We start from the raw sequence: 25,222 nt of genomic DNA on the forward strand, positions 1-25,222 counted from the left end.
CTGTTAAGGAATCTTTTTCTCCTTCCCAACTCTCTATTCGTGCACTGTAAACCCAAAGGGAATTTCTCTTTATGATGTCTAATCAAATGCATAAATAGAGAAATAGTGAACCCGTGGAGAGCAGGGTTGGATACACAATGAAACAGGATGGGAGAGACCGTCTATGCAGACAAAGGGACTAGAGGAAAACAGAAAAGGACGAGCCCTCAGGGGTGACAAGCCAAGGAGCCGAAGCAAGAATGATGTGAGTGGGACACTGATGGTAACCATCTAAGTAGCATCCCCGGCGCCCAAGTTGTAGCAGCGGGGACCTGGGCAGGGTGCACATAAGCCTTTCAGTTCAGTCACTCAGTCATGTCTGACTCTGCAACCCCATGGACTGCAGCACACCAGGCCTCCCTGTCCATCATCAACTCCCGGAGTTTACTTAAGCTCATGTCCATTGAGCCGGTGATGCCATCCAACCATCTCATCCTCTGTCGTCCCCTTCTCCTTCCACCTTCAAACTTTCCCAGCATCAGGGTCTTTTCAAATGAGTCAGCTCTTCGCATCAGGTGGGCAAAGTATTGGAGTTTCAGCTTCAACATCAGTCCTTCCAATGAATATTCAGGATATTTCGCACCCCCCATTTCTGGAAGTCCATAAAGCAAAAGGACTCTGATGCTGGCCACCAGCCCAGAACCTCCGTGAGGCCTGACTCAGTTTATGTGGCCCCCTGATCTGCCCAGCCCCGCCAGCCTCTGGACCACAGTCCCAGCTGGAACAGCCCCAGACAGGTCTCATACCACTCCGACCATCATCAAGTCCTCTTAGCAGTGCTGCCCCCCTGCAACAGGGGTGAGACCCTAGCACAGCCTCCATTGTGCCTCCCCAGGGAGGAGTTGCAGCAGCTGTGGCACCCAGGTCTGGCCTGACCCATCCCACAAAGTTCCTAGGGATTGCTGAGAACTGCAGTCTAGAAGCATGCAGAGGCAGTGGAAGGAACCAGCAGATAAATTGCTTGCCCTTCCTAGCCCCTCCCACCGTCCCACCCCACCTACCCTGTTTGTTCCAAGTTGTTTCCTTGTTTAGTTGCTAAGTCGTGTCCGACCCTTTGCGACCCCATGGACCGGAGCCCACCAGACTCCTCTGCCTGTAGGAATTCTCCAGGCAAGAGAACTGGAGTGGGTTGCCATTCCCTTTCCAGGGGATCTTCCCCAGCCAGGGATCGAACCCAGGTCTCCTGCACTGGCAGGTGGATTCTTTACCATCTGAGCCACCAGGGAAGCCCTTGTTCTAAGGAGCAGTGGTTAAACACAGCCTCAAGCTGTGGCCAGCCGGGTAATGACCCACCTATGTTTTCTCCTCTCCCTTTTGGCCTCATTCCCCTTCTCCCTCACTCTGGCTTCCCTGGGATTGTACTACCATCCCCACCTCCCAGAAAAGTATTCGCACAGAAGTTTTGCTGCAGGCTCTGTTTTTTGGGGCACCTGGACAAGACTTGCCCCAGCAAACCGGCACCCCTCAGCACAGCAGTGAGGAGCTGTACCCTGGGATATAAACTACACCTACCCAGTTTGACCTGGGTTTGATCCCTGGCTGGGGAAGATCCCCGGAGGAGGAAATGGCAACCCACTCCAGTTCTCTTGCCTGGAGAGTAACCATGGACAGAGGAGCCTGGCGGGCTACAGTCCATGGGGTCGCAAAGAGTGGGGCACGACTTATCGACTAAACAACAAAGAAAACAACTTGGAACAAACTGGGTAGGTGTTTGTTTATATCCCAATCTCATCCATTTCCTGGAACTGGGTATTTGAATCACAGTCATCTATATCCATTTCCTAGGATGTGACAAATTGTAACAAAGGACCACTCACTGAATGGCTTCAAACAACCAAAATTTATTCGCTCATAGTTCTGGAGGACAGAGGTCAGAGGTCAAGGCCCTGGAAGGGCTGTGCTCCCTCCCAGGATCCCAGGGGAGAAGTTCTCCTCTCCTCGTAGAGCCTCTGGGGCGGACGGCCCTCCTCGGCCTCCTAGGCTTGTGGACCCATCCCTCCATCTCTGCCCCCATCTTCCCATCATCGCTCTCTGTGATCTGCCTGCCCCCTCTGCCTCTGTCCTGTAAGAACCCTTGTGATGGCATTTAGGAGCCACCTGGATGATCACTGCAGATGGTGACTGCAGCCATGAAATTAAAAGACGCTTACTCCTTGGAAGAAAATTTATGACCAACCTAGACAGCATATTAAAAAGCAGAGACATTACTTTGCCAACAAAGGTCCGTCCAGTCAAGGCCATGGTTTTTCCAGTAGTCATGTATGGATGTGAGAGTTGGACCATCAAGAAAGCTGAGCGCCAAGAATTGATGCCTTTGAACTGTGGTGTTGGAGAAAACTTGACAGTCCCTTGGACTGCAAGGAGATCCAACCAGTCCATCCTAAAGGAGATCAGTCCTGGATGTTCTTTGGAAGGACTGATGTTGAAGCTGAAGGTCCAATACTTTGGCCACCTGATGTGAAGAGCTGACTCACTGGAAAAGACCTTGATGCTGGGAAAGATTGAGGGCAGGAGGAGAACGGGACGACAGAGGATGAGATGTTTGGATGGCATCACTGACTCAATGGACATGAGTTTGAATAAACTCTGGGAGTTAGTGATGTACAGGGAGGCCTGGCGTGTTGCAGTCCATGGGGTTGCAAAGAGTCGGACACAACTGAGCAACTGAACTGAACTTGATGATCCAGGATGACGATCTCCTCTCAAGATGCTCAACTTACACCTGCAAAGTCCTTTTACCAAACACGGTTTCATTCACAGGTTCAAGAGACTAAGATGTCAACATATCTTGAGGCGGGTGGCATTTTCCAATCGCCCAAAGAATTAATGCTTTTGAACTGTGGTGTTGGAGAAGACTCTTGAGAGTCCCTTGGACTGCAAGGAGATCCAACCAGTCCATCCTAAAGGAGATCAGCATCTTCCCTCTCCTGGTTGGGATACACAATAAAGAGAAAGAAATTTTAAAATCCAATGAAATGCTAACCTTATCACCAAACAGTTCTAGGGAGAAGCTTGAGCAGGAAAGAAGTGTGAATGTTTCCATTTCTGGGGCCATCTGGGGCACAGGAGAGACCCCACTTTCAATCTTCATGTCAACATGTGTTATTTCTTCCTTGAGAGAAACAAAACGGAATAATCCAGCATCGCCAGGTAAAGGAGCTTACAAGTTTAAGAGTCAGGGCTGGCTGCCCGCCCCTGGCCCTTGGCGATGGGATCCACCCACCCACCAACTCCCTCCCCTGCCTCCCACCAGCTCATTTTGGCTCCTCTGGGCCTGAAAGACCCCAGCCCTGCCATAGCTGGAGTGGAACTGTCAGCCCCCCCATTTAAAACCCATCTGTGAAAGGCTCATAAATCACCCCCTCGGAAAACTCCTCATTATAACTCAGCAGAGAACAGCTCTGTTCAGAGATTTAAATAAATAGGAGCACATAGTAAGTTGGTTGTTTTTTCAACAGGGGGTTCTATGTAAGGGGATTTTTGCATCATATTCTTTCAGCTGTTCATGTTAATAGAGCCAGGAATAATGACAGGCCTGTCTCCACATGCAACCATCTCTATTGTCAGATTAAGCAAGTAGCCACTGAATACTTAATGTGATTTCAGGAGAGCCAAAAAGGTTCCTCAATAACTCTCCCTTCTGACCTTGCAAAACAACTCTGTCAATGTCCCAAATTCTACAATTAGAGCTTCCTTCCTTTGGGCTTCCCTTGTGGCTCAGCTGGTAAAGAATCCACCTGCAATGCGGGAGACCTAGGTTTGATCCATGGGTTGGGAAGATCCCCTGAAGAAGGGAAAGGCTACCCAGTATTCTGGCCTGGAGAATTTTATGGACTGTAGAGTCCATGGGCTCGCAAAGAGTCGGACATGACTGAGCAACTTTCACTTTCACACATAATTCTACCACTGAGTGATAACCATTGTTAGTTTAGAATTTAGCTTCTTTTTCCCTATAAATAATAGTTAACCTACTTAAATAGGTTTATATTTAAACATTCGATGAGATCATAATGAAAATGCTTTTGAATAATGTTTTATCGCTTAATGTATCATAAGCACTTTCTCATGTCTTCAAAGAATCAGACACAACTGAGCAACTTTCACTTTTCTTTGGACCACCCCTGGTCAAAACTGATACCACGAGACTTCCCTGATGGCCCAGTGGTTAAAATTCTGTCCTTCCAACGCGGTGGCTGCAGGTGTGATCCCTGGTTGGGAAACTAAGACCCCACATGCCACGTGGCACGAACAAATCAAAAAAAAAACACTAGTATCACTGAGAAGGAGCCGTACACTTCTTTATTTGACGGTACCAAGTCTTAGTGGCAGCATGTGGGATCTAGTTCCCTGACCAGGGATTGAACCTAGGCTCCCTCCACTGGGAGCTCAGATTCTTAGCCACTGGACCACCAGGGGAGTCCCCGGAGCCGCGCTATTAAACAGGGTTCACGTGCACATTTATTTCAGCATTTTCTCACAGCAAGGGTTACGGTGGCCGTGCAGGATAATCCAGGGGGCGGACAGGGAGCCACCCCTGAGGGGAAGGTGAAGAATCAAATGGAAGCTGAGCCCCGGAGCGGCCCCTGGGACTCTATTCACACTTGAATGCGTGCAGGGCTTACCCTGTGTCCAGCGAGCTGTTCCATCCTCATGACCACCTGTGGGGCAGGGGCCCAGGCTCTCCCATTTATGAGCAGCGTGGGGCGTAAATCCATGTTTTCCCACCTAAGGTGACACCCAGCAAGTTACCAAGGTGTATATTCCTTGTTAAGGTTAAGTTCCACAAAAGAACAGTCTCCACACCCTGAGCAAGTAGGTGCTTTGGGGCTGACCTGCTTCACAAGATCTATTCACAAAATAGACAGGGGGACACACAGAGGAATGCTGAATCTAAGAGGAGGGAGGGAGGAAAAGAAGGAACTGGGGGTCTCCAGTTCTCTGTGACCAGAATCTGAGCAGCAATCACCAAGAACGAGGACAGGAATGGGCAGGAGCTGGCTGGAAGTCCAGGAGGGAGGCAGGGCTGGTGTAACCAGGAATCTGAGTGGTGGACACGGGCCTGAACCACGGCAGTGGGTGGGGCTGTCCTGAGGTAGGGTGTGTGTGTGTGTGTGTACCAGGTGTGTGTGTGTGTGTGTGTGTGTGTACCAGGTCCAGCTCTTTGTGACCCCATGAATGGTAGCCCGCCAGGCTCCTCCGTCCATGGGATCTCCCAGGCAGGAATACTGAAGCAGGTTGCCATCTCCTTCTCCAGGAGATCTTCCCAACCCAAGGATCAAACCAGCATCTCCTGCATTGGCAGGCAGATTCTTTACCACTGAACCACCTGGGAAGCCCAGAGAGGGACCCAAATCTGAGATTCTCACCCCCCGAAAAACTTTGAATAATTCCAAGGTGAACTGTATGGACAAAAGGGAGCTTCTCCATCTATTTGGTAAAAGCAGGCATAGATCCTCTTTGGTGGGAAGGCTTTTCAGGTTAGTTTGCAGGAATCTTACAAATTAAAATTCAGCACAAACAAAATCAACAAATATTTGCGAAGGCAAGTCACTATGAACAAAAGCTAACAGAAACAAGAAACAACAGCTGTAGGTCCCCAAGGACTACAGATGTTTCTATTATAGCAACAGCATGCAGAATTGTGAAAAATAAAACACCTAAAGAAAGGATACACTTATAATTTATGAATAAACAACAGGAAAACATTAGATATCAGTTGGTAGAATCGGAGAAAAACACACAGAACTTTTCAAATTAATAACATAACTGCTGGATAAAAAACTAAACTCAGTGGGTGTGTTAAACAGTAGATCACACTGTTAAAGAGAGAATTCATGAATTAGAAAATATATCTGAATAACTTTTCTAGAATACAGCAGAGAGAGAGGGATAAAGATATGAAAAAGTATAAAAGAGATAGAAAAAGAACAAGATCTAGCACAGAGCTTGGCACACTACGGCCTGTGTGTCAAATCCAGCTGGCCACCTGTTTTTAATAAATAAAGTTTCAATGGCACCACCACACTCATTTGATTGTGTGTTGCCTATGGCTTTTTTCACAATACAACAGAGCTGTGTATTGGAGACAAAGATCATATGGCCTCCAAAGCCTGAAATATTTACTCAATGGCCTTTCACAGAAAAAAATGTGCCCCTGGACTAGTACATACGTGACTGGAAACCTAGGAGGAAAATACAAAGAAGGAAGAGAGGTAATATTTTTAAATATAATGACTACATTTTCCAGAACTGTTAAAGACATGCAGCCACATCGCCAGAAAGTACAATATATTCCAAGTAGGATAATTAAAAAGACTCATGTTTGCAGGATGGATTGAACTGTGTCCCTCAAAGATTCATCCAAGTCCTCAACCTCAATATCTATGAACATGACCTTATTTGGAAACGGGGTCTCTGCAAATGCAGTCAAGTTAGGGATCTTGAATGATATCATCCTGAATTTGAGATGGGTGATAAAATTCAACTGCTAAGTGTCCTTACAAGGAGAAAGAGAAAGAAGGGAAGGGTACCAGGTGGCTCAGTGGTAAAGAGTCCATCTGAAATATAGGAGATGCAGGAGATGCAAGTTCGATCCCTGGGTGGAGGAGATCCCCTGGGGGAGGAAATGGCAACCCACTCCAGTATTTGTGCCTGGAAAATCCCATGGACAGAGGAGCCTGATGGACTACGGTCTGTGGAATCACAAGTCATACCCAACTGAGCACACGCACACACACACACACACAGACACACACACACATACACAAGAAGTGATACAGATGCTGGGAAGGCTGTGTGAAGACAGAGGCAGAGACTAGAATGATGCAGCCACAAGCCAAGGGATGCCTGGAGCCATCTGAAGTGGCACAGAGCAAGGAAAGAGCCCTTTCTAGAGCATTTGGAGGGAGTGGAGCTCTGCCCACTCCTTGATTTTGGCTTCTGTCCTTCAGAACTGTGACAGAATAAATATCTGTTGTTTCAAGCCACCAAGTTTCTGGTCATTTGTACAGCAGTGCCTGGCAACTAACACAGGTTTTGTTTAGTGTGGAAGAATAAAGATGATTCCAGATTGTCTGGCATTCTCCACACCAGGGGATGATACTTATCTCCCCTCTTCTTGAATCTGTGTGTTGGCCTGTGACCATCTTAACCAATAGAATATGGCAGGAGACTTCAGAAACCCTGGCAGATTTTGCTCTTATGCTTCTGGGAGCCTGCAGGTGCCTCATGAGAAGTGCAGCCCCTGTTGAGAAGAGCCCATGGAGAAGCCAGAGGAGAGAGAAGGGGGCCCTGGGACTTGATGGAGAAAGAAAGAAAGGCCCTGCTGTCTAGCATTCCAACCAGCCCAGCTGTCTAGATGTCCCTGCCACCCAACACTTTGGAGCTGGCTTCTTGAATTGCCTCCCTCCTGTCCCCTTCCACAAGCCTGGCTCTCAGACTGAGAGCCTCTCATGCCTTCTCAACCCCAAGGAACGTCCCCAGAGAAAGTCCTGCCCAGGGGGTCCTATCACAGGTGAGTGAGCCGTCTCAGTTGTCCCAGCCCAGTTGAGCCCCAACAAGACTGCAGTCCTAGACAGCAGAAGAACCACCCAGCTGATCCCAGTCACTTCACAGAATCACAAGCAGATGAGGCATTGACAAACTTGAGAAAGAGCTGTTCCTACAGATACAGGCATTGCAGGCAAAACAAAGCAGATATGAATGGCTGGTTCATCATTCCTATTCTCAGTAGATGAACTGATAATAATAAACTCTTAGACATGCATGAGTAGGAAATTTACAGGCAAAGTGAACTCTTGGGTCTTAGTATCATATGACTCTAGCTTTTTTAACCATACACAAGGAGTGTATTATTACTATTATCATTTACTTCTTTTATATCTATGTAGATAAAACTACTAATTAAATAAAACTAAACCAACCTAGAGAGCATATTAAAAAGCAGAGACATTACTTTGCTGACAAAGTTTCATCTAGTCAAAGCTATGATTTTTCCAGTAGTCATGGATGGAGAATCGGAAAGAGAAAGCTATGAAGAAAGCTGAGCGCCAAAGAATTATGTTTTTGAGCTGTGGTGTTGAAGAAGACTTTTGAGAGTCCCTTGGACTGCAAGGAGATCCAACCAGTCCATCCTAAAGGAAATCAGTCCTGAATATTCATTGGAAGGACTGGTGCTGAAGCTGAAGCTGCAATACTTTGGCCACCTGATGCAAAGAACTGACTCATTGGGAAAGACCCTGATACTGGGAAAGATTGAAGGCGGAAGGAGAAGGGGATGACAGAGAATGAGATGGTTGGATGGCATCACCGACTCAATGGACATGAGTTTGAGTAAGCTCTGGGAGTTGGTGATGGACAGGAAAGCCTGGCGTGCTGCAGTCCACAGGGTCGCAAAGAGTCGGACATGACTTAGTGACTGAACTAAATGAAACGTCAAATGAATAAATATTGAATTTTTAAAATTATTAAAACAAACTCACGTGGTTAAATATGTGCCTTAGGACCAGAAACCTGACCATCAGGTGGAACCGTAGAAGCGAAATGGCATCTCACTTTGGGTAATCATGCACACCTCATCTCATAGTCAGAAAGGAAAAAACACATTGTACCTGAGATGAACAAACAAAACAAGGTCAGGAAAATAATAGAAATCTTGAGCCTTTCATGTAAGTTACTAGCTCCCTAGCAAAAACAACTTTCTCCCAGATTTCTGCAATGCTGCTGCTTGGAGATTTTTCAGGACCTTTGTGGATATGACAATCATGTAAATTTGCTATTTTTCTGCCATGCACAAACCAACTGTAATCTCAGTAACCTTGGTAATTTTGAGAATTTTTTTACCTTTTTTTTTTTTTTTACCTTTAGATACATGTATTTTTGATGATCTAATCCTTCTAGCACGTGGAGATTTTAACAGATCTTTTTCAAGCACAGTTCTTTTCTAAGTACTTTTGTCTCCAAATCTTCCATTTGTAGAGTCCCCAAACTCAGCCAAAGCAGGCAAAGCAGAAGGTGGGAACAGAAACCTGGATGGAAAACAGAAGAATAAGTGAACATTTATCTGTTGGACAGCCATCTCTCCCACTTAAGTTCCCAGAACACTGGAATGAGGTGTAATTTCCCCAGGTAAGAAATGGAAGGATTTGACCAAAAAGAAATTAAATGGCCCCAGTTAAAACAATTATGGGCCTTCCCTGGTAGTAGCTCAGTTGGTAAAGAATCCACCTGCAATGCAGGAGACCCCAGTTTGATTCCTGAGTTGGGAAGATCCCCTGGAGAAGGGTTAGGCTACGCACTCCAGTATTCTTGCCTGGAAAACCCCATGGACAGCGGAGCCTGGTGAGCTATAGTCTATGGGGTTGCAAAGAGTCAAACACGACTGAGCGACTAATGCACACGCATATAAAATGATTACAGATACTCATAGCTGGGGCTCCCAGAGAAAAAACTGAATAGCTTCTCAATCACCCAACATGGAAGCCCAGCCGCCCACATGCCTTTCCAAACAGCTTAGAACTTTCAATCAGACCCATTCTCTGATCTGGCCAAGATCTCTTCCTTTTCTTTGTTTGTTTGCTTTGCTTTATGTTTTTGTTCTACGTTCCATTTTTGTCTTATCATTGACACTGTCCTCTAACATCAAGTTACAGGCTTTTATTCCCCCTAACATTCTAACATGACGTGGCCTCTAACGTGATAGGTAGAAAACAAATGAACAGGGGAAAAACGATATGTGAGCAGCAGAATCAGAGCAGCAAGTAGTGTACACCCAAATTCCAAGAAGTTCAGTGAGCAACCTTACCTGGACATATAAGTAGTTAGTTAATCTTGAGATGAAATTATCCTGATTCAGTGTTAGTCACTCAGTTGTGTCTGACTTTTTGTGACCCCATGGACCACCAGGCTCCTCTGTCCATGGGATTCCCCAGGCAAGAATACTGGAGCGAGTAGCCATTCCCTTCTCCAGGGGATCTTCCCGACCCAGGGATCGAACCCGGGTCTCCGGCACTGCAGGCAGATTTTTTACTTCCTGAGCCACTAGGGAAGCCCATTCTGATTCAGAGTGGGCCCTAAATTCCACGACTGGCCTCCTTATAGGAAGAGAGGAGGACACAGAGACACACAGGAAGAGACGCTGTGAGAATGGAGCCAGAGATCAGAATGTTGTAGCTACAAACCCAGGAATGCTTGGGGCCACCAGAAGATGGAAGAGGCATGGAAGGATTCTTCCTGAGTGCTTTCAGATGGAGCATGGCCCTCATGATACCTTGATTCCTGATCTCCAGAACTACGGGGGAGTAAATTTCTATCGTTTTTAAGCCACCAAGTTTGTGGTAATTTGTTACAGCAATGCTGGGAAACTAATGCAAGCCATGCTGCTAGAGATGCAAAAAATTAGAATCCCAGGCCTGTCAGAGAGGAGGGGCCTTGAGGCTTTCTGAGGCTCAGGATTGATAAAAGCTTTCAACTGAGACCTCAGGTCTATACCCTGAGAGAAAGGGAAATCAGATTTAGTCTGAACACTGGACCAAATCTCAAGCACAAACAGTGCAAAAGCGTACGTATGAAACACGTGGAGCTCACTGTAAAGATCTAACATAGGTATGACTGGGGTGGGGACAAGATGATGGAGGGGATAAAGAGAAGTGATGTTTGAAGACAGACTACTGAGAATTTTCCAAAATGACAGGAGACATCAAACCACAGAGTCAAGCACGATAAATAACTACAACAACAAAAAAAGTATTTCTGGGCAAATCAGTAAAACTAATGGAAACCAAAGACAATGCCTTCTATTAGCCATTGATAATGAGGTGACCTTTGATGAAATCCATCATTTCATCAGAGGTTTACAACATGACGTATCCTAATTCTATCCTGCCTTCTTTTATAGACAGTATAGTCAAATACTTTTACACAGAGAGATTTCCCCCTGTTAACCTGCTTGCTTACCTCAGATGTATTTATACTATTGTATTTCAGCACCTCATCCACATTCTTTTTTATCATTCTTGTCCTTCATGATTGGGTCCACAGTTGGGCAGTTTGATTTCTTTCGGTATCTGGTTGAATCTAAAAACCCACACTTTCACAGCATCTACTGAACTGAACTGAACTGAACTAAACTAATGATTCCGTTCTATTTCTATTACATTGCATTCATGAAGTCTATGATCCTCTTTCACCATTTTCTACTGACTTTCCAAAATTAATTAGGGAGGGATGCCATAAAATAGTCAAAGAATTCGACAAAGCCCACTGAACAAGCAAAGAACACAATCTGCTGAAGCTGTTCTGTGGACCAGCAGGGATTGCCACCAGGCAAAAGCTCAGAAAGCTCCTCCCACAGCGGACACACCTGAAGCCCGGTAGGTAGGATGGGCTACATGCAGGGTGGGAGTAGCTGGCGTGCAAAGTCAAAGGCACGACTCTGTGCTCAGCTAGAGAGTCCTGTCCCCAGCGGCCCCAGGGCAGCTGAAATTGGCAGCTGAGATATTATTTCTCCAGAAGCACAAGCCTCTTTCCTCAATATGCAAGTCCTCATTTCCTACCAGGACTCAAGCAGTAAAATGGGGTAGACACGGAAACCCCTGCGGATATTCACCTCCTCATTCCAAGCAATTGACATTCAACCTCTGTATCTTTCTTTTTTTTTTTGACTTTCTCAAAATTTATTTATTTATTTATTTATTTTTATAATTTTTTTTTCTTTACAGTTAAAAGTATTTTTATTAAAAAAGCACAAATGCAAAGAAATGAACAGAGGAAAAATTATGCGTCGAACCTGGACTGGTCACTTATGATAATATACATGCTACAATTCCATTCTCCCCAATCATTCCACCTTCACCCTCTCCCACAGAGTCCCAAAGACTGTTCTAAATGCCTATGTCTCTTTTGCAGTCTCTTATACAGGGTTCAGGTTACCATTTTTCTAAATTCCATATATATGCGTTAATATACAGTATTGATGTTCTTCTTTCTGGCTTACTTCACTCTGTATAATTGGCTCCAATTTCATCCACCTCATTAAAACTGATTCAAATGCATTCTTTTTGATGGCTGAGAAATACTCCATTGTGTAAACCTCTGTATCTTTCAACTCAGAGTATGTAGGGACATGCGAGCATCTTATTTTATGGTTATGTCTATAGCCTTTTAGCATTTGACGCTGTGAGCTGAACTCATGTTTAATGCATAAATTCAGGGAAAATCTGATTGATAGGATAGATTGCTAATAGATTTAAGGAATCATTTATAGTTATCAGCCTAGACTCAAAAGAGCAGAAACTCTCTCCAAATAAATGAATAAGTGGCAGGTCCTTTACAAACTGAATAACTCAGCAAGTACTCGACAGGAAAGGAAAAGCTCTCCGAGTGAGTAGTCTTGGCTTTTGCTCATGCTCCTCCTGACCCATTAAATTATACAAGGGCATCAGTCATTGAAAGCTAAAATTAACACCTGCAGGTCCTGCCAGAGAGCTCTGATATCTCCAGTGGGAACTTTCCATGCGCTTGTGACAGACCAACAGCCACTGGTGTTGCCATGGGGAAAAAATAAGAATTGAGTTTCCTGCCTTGGTTTTTCCAGCAACTGCCAAGTGGGTAGTCTGCTTGGCCTTTGGTAAAACTCTGCTCTGGTAACACTGACTCAACGAATATTTACTGGCCAGCTACTACACGACCAGGACAATCCTGGGAGCTGGGGTGGAGGGGCACAGGAGGGACAGAGCATGCACCCCACGTCCAGGAGACCTGCGCCCCTAGACCAGCCCCAGTACTCATTCGCCACATGGTTCAGGCAGATCCTAGGCACTGGAAGAGTTCCCAGTGAAAGTCACACTCCACACCGAGTGAGTAAGAGCTGGATTAAATCCCAGCTCCGTCCCTTACCAGCTGTGTGGCCTGACTCTGTGGTCATTTAGAAACAGCCAGAAAGGCAGAAGTAGTTGGAATGGCTGAGTTAAAAGGGTGATCTGATTATAATTTCTACCTGGTTATAATTTCTTTTTTTCTTTAGTTAGAGAATAATTTTCATATAACTAAATATTATATACAAGTTTTAAGTACGCATCTCGATGAACTTTTCACATGAATCTCATGTAACCATCATGCAGATGAAGACCCAGAACATTCCCAACACCCAGGAGATACAATTTCTAAAGGGAAAATGCCAAAAGCCACATCTCAGGACCTCTGTGAAGTCACCACAATCAGTGCGACCAACCACGGGGCTGTTTTCTGACTAGCTGTTGTTGTTTAGCCACTCAGTCACATCCAATTCTTTTGCAGTCCCAGGGACTGTAGCCTGACCGTGGGATTTCCCGGGCAAGAGCAGAGATGAGCTTATAGTCTCGTCTTTCTAGTGATCAAGCCCACTTATTATAAACTAGTCTGCTGGACATAAGGGTAGAGATGAAACCTGTAAATGTGGCTTGGAACAGTTTGAATGTGTACTGACCTAACTGGCCAATACAAGGAAGAAATCTATGATCTTGCCCTCTCCTTAACACCAAACTCAAATGTACTAATTACCCAGGCCAGATTCTCCTTGCTAGAAAATTTACAAAATATTGCTTCCCTCACAGCTCAGTTGGTAAAGAATTCACCTGCAATGCAGAAGACCCCAGTTTGATTCCTGGGTCAAGAAGATCTGCTGGAGAAGGAATAGGCTACCCACTACAGTATTCTTGGGCTTTCCTGGTGGCTCAGTTGGTAAAGAATCTGCCTGCAATGTGGGAGGCCTGGGTTCAATCCATGGGTTGGGAAGATCCCCTGGAGAAGGGAAAGCTACCCACTCCAGTATTGTGGCCTGGAGAATTCCATGGACTCTATAGTCCATGGGGTCGGAAAGAGTTGGACACAACTGAGGGACTTTCACTTTCAAAATTGTTACAGGAACAAAATAAAAGTTGGAGGGACATTATTCATCATAGCCAAAAGGTGGAAACAAAACACATGATCATCTAAAGAAAATGCGGACTTCCCAGGCAGTCCAGTAGCTAAGACTCCATGCTCCCATGCAGGGGGCCTGAGTTTGATCCCCGGTCAGGGAACTAGATCCCATGTGCTGCAACTAAGAGTTTGGATGCTGCAACTAATAGATTCTGTATGCCACAAATACAGATCCCACATGCTGCAACAAAGACTGAAGATTCCAAGTGCCAAAAATAAGACCTGGCACAGTCAAATAAATAAAATATTTTTTAAAAAGAAAATGTGGTGTAGCCATTACAGTGGAATATTATTTGGCCATAAAAAAGGAATGAAGTCCTGATACATGCTACAACATCAGTGAACTGTGAAAACACCATGCTAATTGGAAGAAGTCAGACACATAAGACCACATACTATAGAATTCTATTCATGTGAAAGTCTGGAATAGGGAAATGCAGAGAAAGAAAGTAGGTTAGTGGTTGCTTTGGGCTACTGGGAGGGGTGGGAGGATTGGGAGTTAATAGCTAGTGGGGTTTCTTTTAGAGGTGATAAAAGTGTTCTAAAACTGACTTATGAGAATGATTGTACATATATGAGGATATATACTAAAAACCATTGAACTGTACACTGCAAATGGGTGAATCATATGGTTTTGATGTTGTTCAGTCGCTAGGTTGTGTCCAGTTCTTTGTGACTTCAAGGACTGCAACACAGCAGTCTCCTCTGTCCTCCACCATCTCTCAGAGTTTGCTCAAATTCATGTCCATGGAGTTGGTGATGCTAACTAACCATCTCATCCTTGTCACTCCCTTCTCCTTTTGCCTTCAATCTTTCCCAGCATCAGGGTCTTTTCCAATGAGTTGGCTTTTCCATCAGGTGGTCAAAGTGTTGGAGCTTCAGCTGAAGCTCCAGTCTTTCCAATTCAAGGTTGAAATGGGCTTCCCTGATGGCTCAGATGGAAAAGAATCTGCCTGTAATGCAGGAGACCTAGGTTCAATCCCTGGGTTGGGAAGATCCCCCAGAGAAGGAAATGTCAACCCACTCCAGTATTCTTGCCAGGAGCATCCCATGGGCAGAGGAGCCTGGCAGGCTACAGTCCAGGGGGTCGCAAAGACTCAGACACGACTGAGTGACTACACATTCACTTTCCTTTTCCTTTAGGGTTGACTGGTTTGAATTATATGGTACCTGATTTTAGTTAAAAATCACAACCCTCTTCAGAGGTAGCTATTATCCCCATTGTACAGATCACAAAACCAAGGCTTAGAGAGAAACCAAACTAGTTCAGTTCAGTTCAGTTCACTAGATGTGACACCAAAGCTTGCATTCTTAACCATTATGAAGGAACTCATTTAAAGAAAAACTTAGAAAAAAATGCTTTTGTCATATTAGAAATCATTTCCATACGACAAATGATGAGAAACAGAAGTACTAGCTCAAAAGCTGTGAACAATTTCTAAGGTCCTTGATACACATTAGTAGGCCAGATTCTCACAGGCAGGCAGAATGGACTGACTCCACTGCAGGGACTCTTATCAAGTGAATGCGTGGCTGGGTGCCTGGCACACTGTGGCCCCCCAGGAATGTCTCCTGAATGAGTAACAGCCTGTTTGCAAGCAGGAGAGAGGGAGGCCTCCCCAATTCAAAGAACGACATTCCTTCTGAAATGTAATGTACAAGCTACTTCTAAGTGAGGCCAGCTCTAGACTACGTATGAATAACCAGCACCTGGAATATGCAGCCAACCTATCTGTTGTAGCCACCTTCACACGCCAGGTGGTTCACTACACAGGTTTCTGGTTTAGCTGACTGCGAAGAGGTAAAAACTGACCTAATAAAGTACGCCGCGGTGCCTCTGGGTGACCATGAATGGGCTTAGAAACTGCACCTATTCTTTCAGGGAGTAGTTCAGTGGGAGCAGTTTTTAGTGAGTGGATTATTTCATAAGTCCACTGCCCTACTAAATGCGGATTCTCCATATAAATATTAGCAGCTGACATACTGTCACGGTGCACTAGAGCCCAAGATAAGTCAGACTGTAAACTGATGCCTTCGGAAGCTACATTGTCCAGTGTAGGCTGCTACACAGCCTTGACAAGCCCTACCCTACAAACCTTGGGACCTCAATGAACTGCTTTTTCCTGCAGAGCCAAGTTTGGTAGCAACAGAGTCTGTCTTGAGAATTTCACCACTAAGATACCAACCTGTGGGACATGATCTGACTGCGGGTCTATGTTCCAATGGGTTCATTCAATCTTTCAGACTCTATCGCATGAGATTTTTCACCGTCTTTATTCCCCCTTAAAAAAAAAAAAAAAGCCCAAACCACACAGGTATTAAAGATGCCCCCTTTAGCGCTACTTTACACACCTCTTGGACGACACTTGGCAGGAGTCTTTAAAAGGATGGAATATTAACTTGTATTTTAAATACAGGAAATATCTAGAGAAAATGGAGGTCCCCTTCAGCTCATACTCCGCAGGTTGCTCTCACATCCATGAAGCTCTATCAGATCCTCCTGGCACAAAGGAAGGCGGGGAGGCAGTTTTACCCAACCAGACCTTAATGATTTTATTTATCCCACATGGTCGAAAACCATGTTTGAACATAACTTGCCATAATTTTTCTGGTGATTCCTATGCATCACTTTTTAATTATGAATAATGTTTTCAGAGACACTCCTGAGAAATTTTACCCAAGGTTCCCTTGACAACCAACCTCATAAAGTATCGAAAGTGAAGCTGCTTCCATGACCAACACGGAACATCCACTTTAAAGCATAGATTCCTCATCCATTACTCATCTTTGCTGAGAATGAATCTCAGATTCACACGTGCAAAGGATCTTGGAGAAATTCAGATCCACCCACATAACTAACAAAATACATTTACTGTCAAACAAAGTTCAAAGGATTTTTGTACAAAAATAAATTTCCTAACTTTTACGTAGAGCATTTTTTTCTTTTTTTCTAGCGAGGGATTTTCTCTGTGTGTCTAAATTACTGCCTTTCTATCCTCCGCTGAAAATTGTCAGTCTTTACAGGATGTGCTGTGGCCCTGGCAGGAAGAATCCTTTCCTCTTGACTCAATGCAGGCCACTCAGAAATCTAAATGTTTGTGCACGTTAATGAGCACGAATTTCCCTTTCTGGATTTTACTTAGGAAAAGCCAAGTAACTGCTGGATCTTCAAATGACTAAGTAAGAAAGGTCCAAGTACAGGTAAAGGACAGTGGGGTGGGGCTGGCCTGGGAATTCCAGCACTTTCTGCAGGTGCAGCTTACCTGGCTTCCACTTTCCTTCCTTTGTCAGAGTTGACAGCTTCTGCAAAAAGAACGACGTAGACATCAAGCTAAACTGAAACATAAATAGGTCAATTAGCTTTCAATGGAGCACTCTTTATGTGGTTTAGACAGGGAGGTATTTTCTGGTCAATTACTTTAAGTAGGCATCAATAAACACTAAAATTATTTGTGCACCGGGAGTCATGGCGCTGGGCTTTTTCCCTCCCTGGTCCTCAACTCTCCAGGAAGTAAAGCAGATTCACATAGGAGCTTTGCAGTGCTCACTGCGGATATTTAAGGAGTTCAACAAGTGTTTTCGGCTATCACTTTTGGTCTAGACCGTGCTGAGAGCCCCCAAAAGACGTGGAACCTGGCGCCTGCTGTCTCGCCAGGTCGCCAGACCACGCTCCAACGACTGCGTTCACCACCGCGCATTTCTCTCCCCACGCCTGCTTGTACTTATTCAAAAGTTAGATTTCGCAATAAACTCTCCTCGCCGCCCCCACCCCCATGCCAGCTCATGGCTTAGCGATCGGTGGGAATTCTCCAGAATGAAATACAAGATTGAAACTAAGTCTCACACCACTGGGGAAAAAAGTGTAATTAGCTTCGATCTTTGGAGCGGAGCAGCATTTGCACAACTCCACGAAGCCACTGCGCATACTCACACCCTGATCGCCCCTGCCGTCAGGGGTAAAGCACAACAAAGTACCCTTGAACTTGAAAATCCGCCGGGTGCCCGAGGGCTCACCTGGTTCAAAAGCTTCTCGGAGATAAAAAATGAGAATTCCGTAGTCAGATTAAATAATGTCTTTGTCTGCACCCTTTGGTCGAAAAGAACGTTGGGGCTCTAACCAAGATTTTTTGTTTGTTTCTACCCTCTAAATAACGAAGACGGTGCTGGAGTTGGGGCCAAAAATAGTCCTAAACCGCAGTTTGAATTCACCCTGTAGTTTATCAGCTAACCGATACTTTTGCCAGGGAAAATACTCTTGAACTGAGAAAAAGTGTTATGTGAAAAAGTCCCCATTTATGCGAAAACGTGCTTCTCCTCCTGGGTATTTGTTCTGGCAACTGAAAGGAATTCTGTCTTGGGGCAGTTAAGAGGGACGGCGTAGGGGAGTCGCACCTCCCTCCTCAATCAGGGTGCCACGCCGGATCTCCCTCCCAGAAGGCGGAACCTCCAGCCTGAGAACCCGACTCCGGATCCGGGCTGCGGACGAGCGCGCGAACCGGGGACGGCTCAGGGATCTTTGGCGAAGCCGAGACGAAAGTACTGGCCTCTCCGTTTCCACCAGACTTCCAACCATCAACACGCGCCGGCTCTCACCCTCTCCCCAGACCTCACGCAGACCCCAGGTCCCTCCTTTCCACGACGAAAGGATCTGGGGAGAGGGTCAGACCGAGTACGGGGACGATAAGAGGCAAGCACGCGCGGGACAACGCCCGCATCCCTCACGCACGCCTGTGAGCGTCCCGCACACCTCCCAGCGCGCACAGCCTCACGCGCTCCAGCTCCGCGAGGCTTCCCTCCTCGCAAACGCGGGCCTTGCCCGGTTGTAGCCTGCGCCCCCACGGTGAGCGCAGCGCGCACATTTGCTCCAGAGCTTCCTCGTGTTTTGTGTCCCCATCCCCCTGCCCAAGTGTACTGACACCACCTCCCCGTGCGCGCGGGTCTGCCACAGTTCCCAGAGCCCTGTACCCTCCGCGTTGACTCAGCCTCTCCTGCGGCCGTGCGCATTGCGCCCCCTTCTGCCAACCTGCCCACGCCCGGGTTTCTAACCACGCGGGCGGTCCCGAGGCGCTGAGCCCGCAAAGGGCGGGAACCCCATCGCAAAGTCCGGCCGCAAGGATCTCTTTCTGGGCCCGCACCCAGGGTGAGTCCCGAGTCCCTTCTGCGGAATTCAGAAGAGCTCTGGCGACGGGCATGCCTGAAGCTCGGCCTGTGGCTCTGAAGGTGAACAGCGACTTCCAAAACCAGATTTCCTCTCAGGAAAGAGAAGGCCGGCCAGGGGGCCCCCGCCACCGCCTCCGTGCCCTGAGAGATGGGGTGCGGTCCCCTACCGGGTGCCCACCCCCCAGCCTTTCTGAAGTCCGGCTTTAGCGTCCGAAACCTCAGACGCGGGATGGCTCTCTGCTTTGGGCGTCGCCAACTTCTCCTCCAGGGGTGGAAAAGTGTGTTCCCGCACACACACACCTCACAGGAAACCCGCCTTCCATGCTAGCCCTTAAAACGGAAGAAAATAAAAATAAAAATCTGCGCGAAGCAGGAAGATGATCACGCCCTGGGTTGGGGCGGCGGCGCGCGCTCAGGCCAGGCTAGAAGGAGCGGGTTCTGCCTGCCCGCCCACCCGCTGGCCTTGTGTAACTTTACCAAACCACGAATGAACCAGCGTACCTCTTCCTACACATTTGTTTAGACCGGGGCGGTTTCCCTCCGTGTTCGCTTCGCTGTGCAAATAGTCCCTTATGTTAATTAAATATTAATAAAACGATTTTGTGTCCTCAAAGTATTTTAAGAGCCTTATATTATAGTCAGGCTTACGTTCAAGGTTGGCGAAGAAAACTATGGTTTCTTTGATGTGCAAAAATTGTCTCTGGTGGGGAGATTCGGGTTTGTTTGCCTTTTTTTTTTTTTTAAGGAAAAGTTTTGGTTGATGGTTTTGAAAGGAGGTTTCAGCGCCGTCGTTAATGAACTAATTGGTTTTCGGATTTCAAGGCGGTCTGTAACTGCTTACGCCGGACTGGTAAGACTCCTCCAGCACAAGGGTTTCCAGACGCGATCGCGGGCTCGCTGGAGGCGAAAAGCGAGGTTTTGCCGGGGAGTCGATGGGCCGCCTCTCCCCGAATCAGGATTTTGAGGCGACGTTTCTGTTTAGCCCGGACGAGAGCACGCTGGGAGTGTTTCGGAGGCTTCGTGCCGCAGGGCTGTGAAAGGGTGGGAGGAGGCCAGGGCTGGACACTCAGCGCCCCTCTCCTTCGGCCGGGATTCCTGGCGGGTCGCTGAGCACCGCGTGCGCTCCCACAGGACCCTCGCGCTCTCCCCAGGACACTGGATGTCTGTGTGCACCGCGAGGGTGCCCGCGCCGGGCACCTTCTCAGAGACGGGAGAGAAATCGGGACTAGGTCTGGGAGACAGGTAAGGAATGCAGAGGCAAGGGCTGCCCCCTCACCATCCCACCCCCACCCCCAGGTAAAATTGGAAGAAGCGTGTGGCCGTGTCTCCAAACCTGACCGCGGCTTCAGTGGCTCTCCGCGGCCCTCGCTGGGGACTGTGCTAATCACTATAATTACCAGTGGCACTGATTTTGATCCCTAAATGCCTTCTCCTTGAGGGAGGGAGAGAAGCAGGCAGCAGCTACTCTTTTCCTTGGATAAGTGGTCCCCTCTAGCACGCAATCCCAGAACCAAGTCCAAGAAGGACCGCGCTCTTTTCGGAATTCCAGGAGGCAGAGTCAGCCTTAAGCAGGCAGGGATAGGCGACTGGGAGATGGGAATAATACCCCGCTGGGTGGTGCCTCCTTCCTTCCCCCCTCCCACCCAGGAGAGCCACTTGGGACACCCTGCGGAGGACTAAACACTCAAGCACCAAGGGACCCCAGGACCCCGTGCAGGAGAGAGGATCTGTCCTAGTTACTGCGACATAATCAGATAATCAGAAAGAAGCCGACCAACTCCAAAGCAAACACTTTTCTCCTATGGGGTAGCTACCAGTGAAATAACGTATTAAAAGCAAAATAAAACAAAAGGAAACTTCTTTCCTTTCATTACTGGGAATAAGTGAGCAGAGCGAGTTACTGTCTGGGCTTCTTGAAGAATAAATAACACTATGGAATTTCTCTGGATACCTGGAATTACTTTTATACGACGGGGAGTAACATTGTAATGGTTGTCCAGTCCTCTCTGGGAGGAGCAAGGAGCCCAGGAAAAGTTGGTGACATCTCCATTGGTCTTCCACAGGGAAAGGAGTGAAAAATCGAAGTACGTTTTTTTGGATAGCTCAGACCAAAAACACCTGGCAGCCGTGAAATAGTTATATATGTGAGACGAACCCGAGCTGGGTTTTCTGGAGTAACAGCATCGTGCTAATCGCCTGTGTAGACAAAGGCTTTATAAACCGAAGAGGTTCACACCTCGGTCGTCTCGGGTTTTCTGCTGGCTAAGCTAGTTGGGCGGTTGGTGTTCTCCCTAAACACTGCTTCAGAGATTTCAACTCCCTCCTCCAAGTCGAGTGCGAGGCCTGCGAGAAGTCCTCTCCTCCCCGCCTCCTTAAGGACAAAGTCTTTGATCCCCTTCTGCCCCCGCAGCAGCCCATCCCTGGTGGAACGTCTGCGCGTTTCCGCCTTGATCTCACGCGAAAGTCGGTTTCCGCGGGGGATGGGCCGCAGGTAGGGGCCGGGCGCGGCCTGGAGGAGAAACAGTTGCGGAGCATCTGAAGCGGAAAATCCAAGCAGATGTGGGTCGGCGGGGCCCCTCCCCTTTCTTCTCAGGGCCTCAATTTCTTCCAGATCAGTTTCCTAATGGAAAATTTCTAAGAGGTGTTGGCGGGGGGGCGTGCAGAGGCGTGCTCGTGCGCCTCCGAGTGCGCCTAAGCTCTGGAAGCAGGACGGGCGGGGGCTGGTGGCGCCCCACAAGCGCGGCAGAAGCTTCTTGGACTCGAGGTGTCCCACCTACCCTCTTCCGAGCCCCCAGACTCCACGCATTCCAGACTCTGTCCACTCCTTCCAGGCCAGGACTGTTTCTGGGTGATGCCCGCGACGGTGCGGTCTTTCGTTGCGGCTGCGAGCCCGTCTCTGTGCTCTGGGAGACGCGCTCGGCGCTCAAAACATAGACGAGGAGGGACTCTCTGCCCCGCCAGGAGCCGCGGAACCCCGCCGGCGGCCGCTGGCTGACATTGCAGTTAGCGCGGGGTTAGTGCTTTTCCCAATTTACAGAGAGCTTCTATCCTGTGGGTGCGGTCCCAAGTGTCCCCTGGGCCCCAGGTTTTTCCCTTCGGTGGGGAGTAGCCTGGGACCACCTCAGCTAGGCTCAGGGGTCCCTCCTTCGCCATCCCACGCAGACAGCGCTAGGCTTCCCCCCTGGAGAAACCCCGAGGTCTGCGCCCAAGTACTTTTAAGTTATTTCGGGGCTGCTGTGTGGGAGTCCAGGCCCGTCACCGCGCGGTGTGTGTGTGTGTGTGTGTGTATGTGTGTGCGTTTTGAATAAATATATTGCGGGCGGGGGTGATACAATGCCCGCTTGGACGTTTGCTGGGGCAGACTGTGGTCCCAGACAGGACCCCACAATCCCCCATGTGCGAATCTTCAAACGCCCCGGTATCCTGCATCTCACACCACACGATGCGAACCTGTCTCACCGGTGCCCACTGTGCATACCGGGTATCGACATCTCGAGGACCGTTTCCCGTAAAATCCGGGAACTTTGGTTTCAGGAACGTTTCTGTTCCTGTTAACTTGTCGACTTTCTCCCACTTCCACTTAGCCATGTTTTTGCAATCTGGGTAATCCCTTTCAAGCTCAGGAGGAATTCTCCCGGGTCCATAATTGAGGATCGGAAATCGTGGGGGTGATGGGAAGCCTTAAATCCCCCCCCAAGCCAGGAAGGTGCCTGAGCGCACTCGGGGGGCGGCCTGTGCGAGGGCGGCGGGGCCCAGCAGGCAGTCCGTCCCCTCCCGGAGTCCCTTTTCCCAGAAGGCGGGAAACCACCGCTGTCCGCGCAGCCGGGTGCGGGATTCCCGGCCCAGAAGCGGGCTCGGTGGTGCCTTGCGTTTGGGCACTATCTAACCGCGCCTCTCGCGCGCGGGCCCGACCCTCTGCGCGCACCGCTGGAAATAGGAAAGCGCTCCTGGATCCGAGACCGCAAAGAAAAGGGCTAGTTCCTTCGTGCGCCGGGCATTTGTTTGGTAGCGGGCCACCAACTCCGAAGCTCCCTTGGCTCGATGGTTTCGAGTAAGACCACGGCTGTGGGTTCCGCGGGACGCTGGAGCAGGCGGGGGCCAAGACGGGGTCTGCGCACGCTGTCCCGCCCACCGAGGGAGCTACGGCACCTCCAACGCCATCGAACTTCTGACCTTCAAAGGGGTCCCTGGAAAAGGTCAGGGGCGCCTGCAGCCGACGAGGTGGCCTAAAGGCCTGCCCTCCAGACGCCGGGGAGGGAGGCAAGTTCCAGGTCACTGTACGGCAATGGGAGCGCTGAGTAGCAGGCTCCTCCCGGGCCAGGAGAGAGAAGCCACCAAGGAAGGAGCTCCTAGAGCCTCACCCCCGCGGCTCCGGAATCTCCCTCCCGAGCTGACCTCTAGATGGGGGGGGAGGGGAGCCTTACAGCCCCAAGCCCACAGCCTCAGCACGTGGCCGAGGGACCCCAGGATCCGTTGCCCTGCGTCCCCTGCGGCTGCCCTCTGACCCCGCGCGCCAGGAAGAGTCCTCCCAGTGCCTGCGTCCACATCGCGTCCAGAAGATTCAGGCTTCTGGACGGGATGGGGGTGTGTGCGACCTTCGTGACCGGGGTACTTAGGAGGACCCCCGGGGTTGCAGGCAGGCGGATGGGATGGGAGGGGATACGAGAGGAGGTCCAGGCTGGCCCTGAGGGAAAGCGCCCAGGAGTCCTAAGCCCCGCGGCCGACCGCGTCTCCAAGGGCGCCTCCCTACTCCGCCGGTCTCCTGCCCGCATCACCTCGGCCCCAGCAACGTTCGTCCGATGAGCCTCCCTCGGTGCCCGTCGCCCCCGCAGCACCCGCTCCAGCGGCGCTTCCCTGAAACTCCTGCTGCCCTGGGATCGGGCTTCGGGAGCGGGTACCGGTGAACCCCGTTCTCTCCGCCGCCCAGGGCAAGACCTCAGCGGTAGGTTCGGCTCCCCCCACACACACCCCGGCCCCTCTTTCCGAGCGATCCGCGCATCTCCGCGGCCTCCGACCCCTCCAAGGCAGGCGCTAATCTTTGGCTCTCGCGTTTCGAGGAGAGAAAGGCCAGAAGGGTCACTTCCGAGCCTCATTCGCGCCGTTTCCCGAGATGAGGGGCGCTGGAGGGTGGTCGCTTTTCTTCCCGCTCTGGCCTCCCCGCCACACTTTGGGCTCTCCCTGCGAACTGGGGAGAAGCGGGTGCCCCTCGCGGGCTCGGGGACTCATCCCCCACCGCGGGGCACTCGGGCCGCGCCGCCCTGTAGCTGCCCGGGAGCCACCGAGAGGGTCCCGGCACCCCTTCCCCACTCCTTCGTCCTCCAGCGACCCCCCCATCCCCCGCCACCCGCTCGCCCGAGCCCGTCCCCGCCGCGCGCCAGGCACTCACCGCCACTTCCTCGAGGCCCGGAGCGCGCGGGTCTCTCCCGGGAGAGTCCCCAGAGGCGGAGGCGCGCCTGTGACTCCGGGGCCGCAGCGGGGTCTGGAGGCGAGGTTGGCCGCCCCCGCCCCCGCCGCGGTCCCTCCTCCCCCCTTCCCGCCCCCCCTCCCCACTTCCCGGGGCCGCGGCGCCCGAGCGCTCCGCCCGAAGGCGGGTCCACCATAAACAAACGCGTCTCGGCCGCACGTGGACCGCGCAACTTCTGCGCCTGGCGGCAGATCGCGGGCTCCGGGCGCCGCAGCTGCGGGCACAGGGCACCGCCAGGGAGGGCAGGCGAGCGCTCCCGGGCCGGGCCCAGCCGCCTCCGCTCCCCCTCCGCCCCATGGCTCCTCGGCCGCCGCAGCCCGTGCCGCCCTCCAGTGCGGAGGGGCCTCGCGGCAGCGGGTACGGACACTCGGTCAAGGACTAAAAACACAGCACCGCCGCCTCCTCGCCGGCCACTCTCCAGCCCTGGAAGGAAAGCCCGCGGCCCGGGGAGACGAGAGGGAAGGAAGGCAGAGTGCGGCCGAAGCGAGCGGGGAGCCGGGGCTCCGGTTCGCCGCGGGACATTTCGGCCCGGAGGAGGCTGCGCCCCGGGGCGGCGGCGGCGGGCGGAGCGCGGGGCGGCGCCGCCGGGTTGCGCCGACCTCC

At 49.8% G+C, this 25,222-nt stretch overlaps 1 long non-coding RNA gene across 3 annotated transcripts; it reads right to left on the reverse strand.

The window, feature by feature from the left end:
* Window positions 1–1,888: 1,888 nt before the first annotated feature.
* On the reverse strand, window positions 1,889–24,743 carry LOC129549203 (uncharacterized). 3 transcript variants are annotated; one of them, XR_016036828.1, is made up of 7 exons: window positions 24,542–24,743; window positions 17,259–17,298; window positions 16,348–16,495; window positions 8,899–9,065; window positions 8,520–8,648; window positions 4,662–4,764; window positions 1,889–2,966 (listed from the first exon to the last, which is right to left on the reverse strand). It is a non-coding gene; the product is annotated as an uncharacterized LOC129549203 (long non-coding RNA). The 3 variants fall into 3 exon arrangements; XR_008684512.2 differs by lacking the exon at window positions 16,348–16,495 and having other exon boundaries at window positions 17,259–17,295; XR_008684509.2 differs by lacking the exon at window positions 16,348–16,495.
* Between the last annotated feature and the right edge of the window lie 479 nt (window positions 24,744–25,222).

Source organism: Moschus berezovskii, chromosome 1 (assembly GCF_049115385.1).
Source record: "Moschus berezovskii isolate FMDL1 chromosome 1, NW_MosBer_1.0, whole genome shotgun sequence".
Taxonomy (NCBI): domain Eukaryota; kingdom Metazoa; phylum Chordata; class Mammalia; order Artiodactyla; family Moschidae; genus Moschus; species Moschus berezovskii.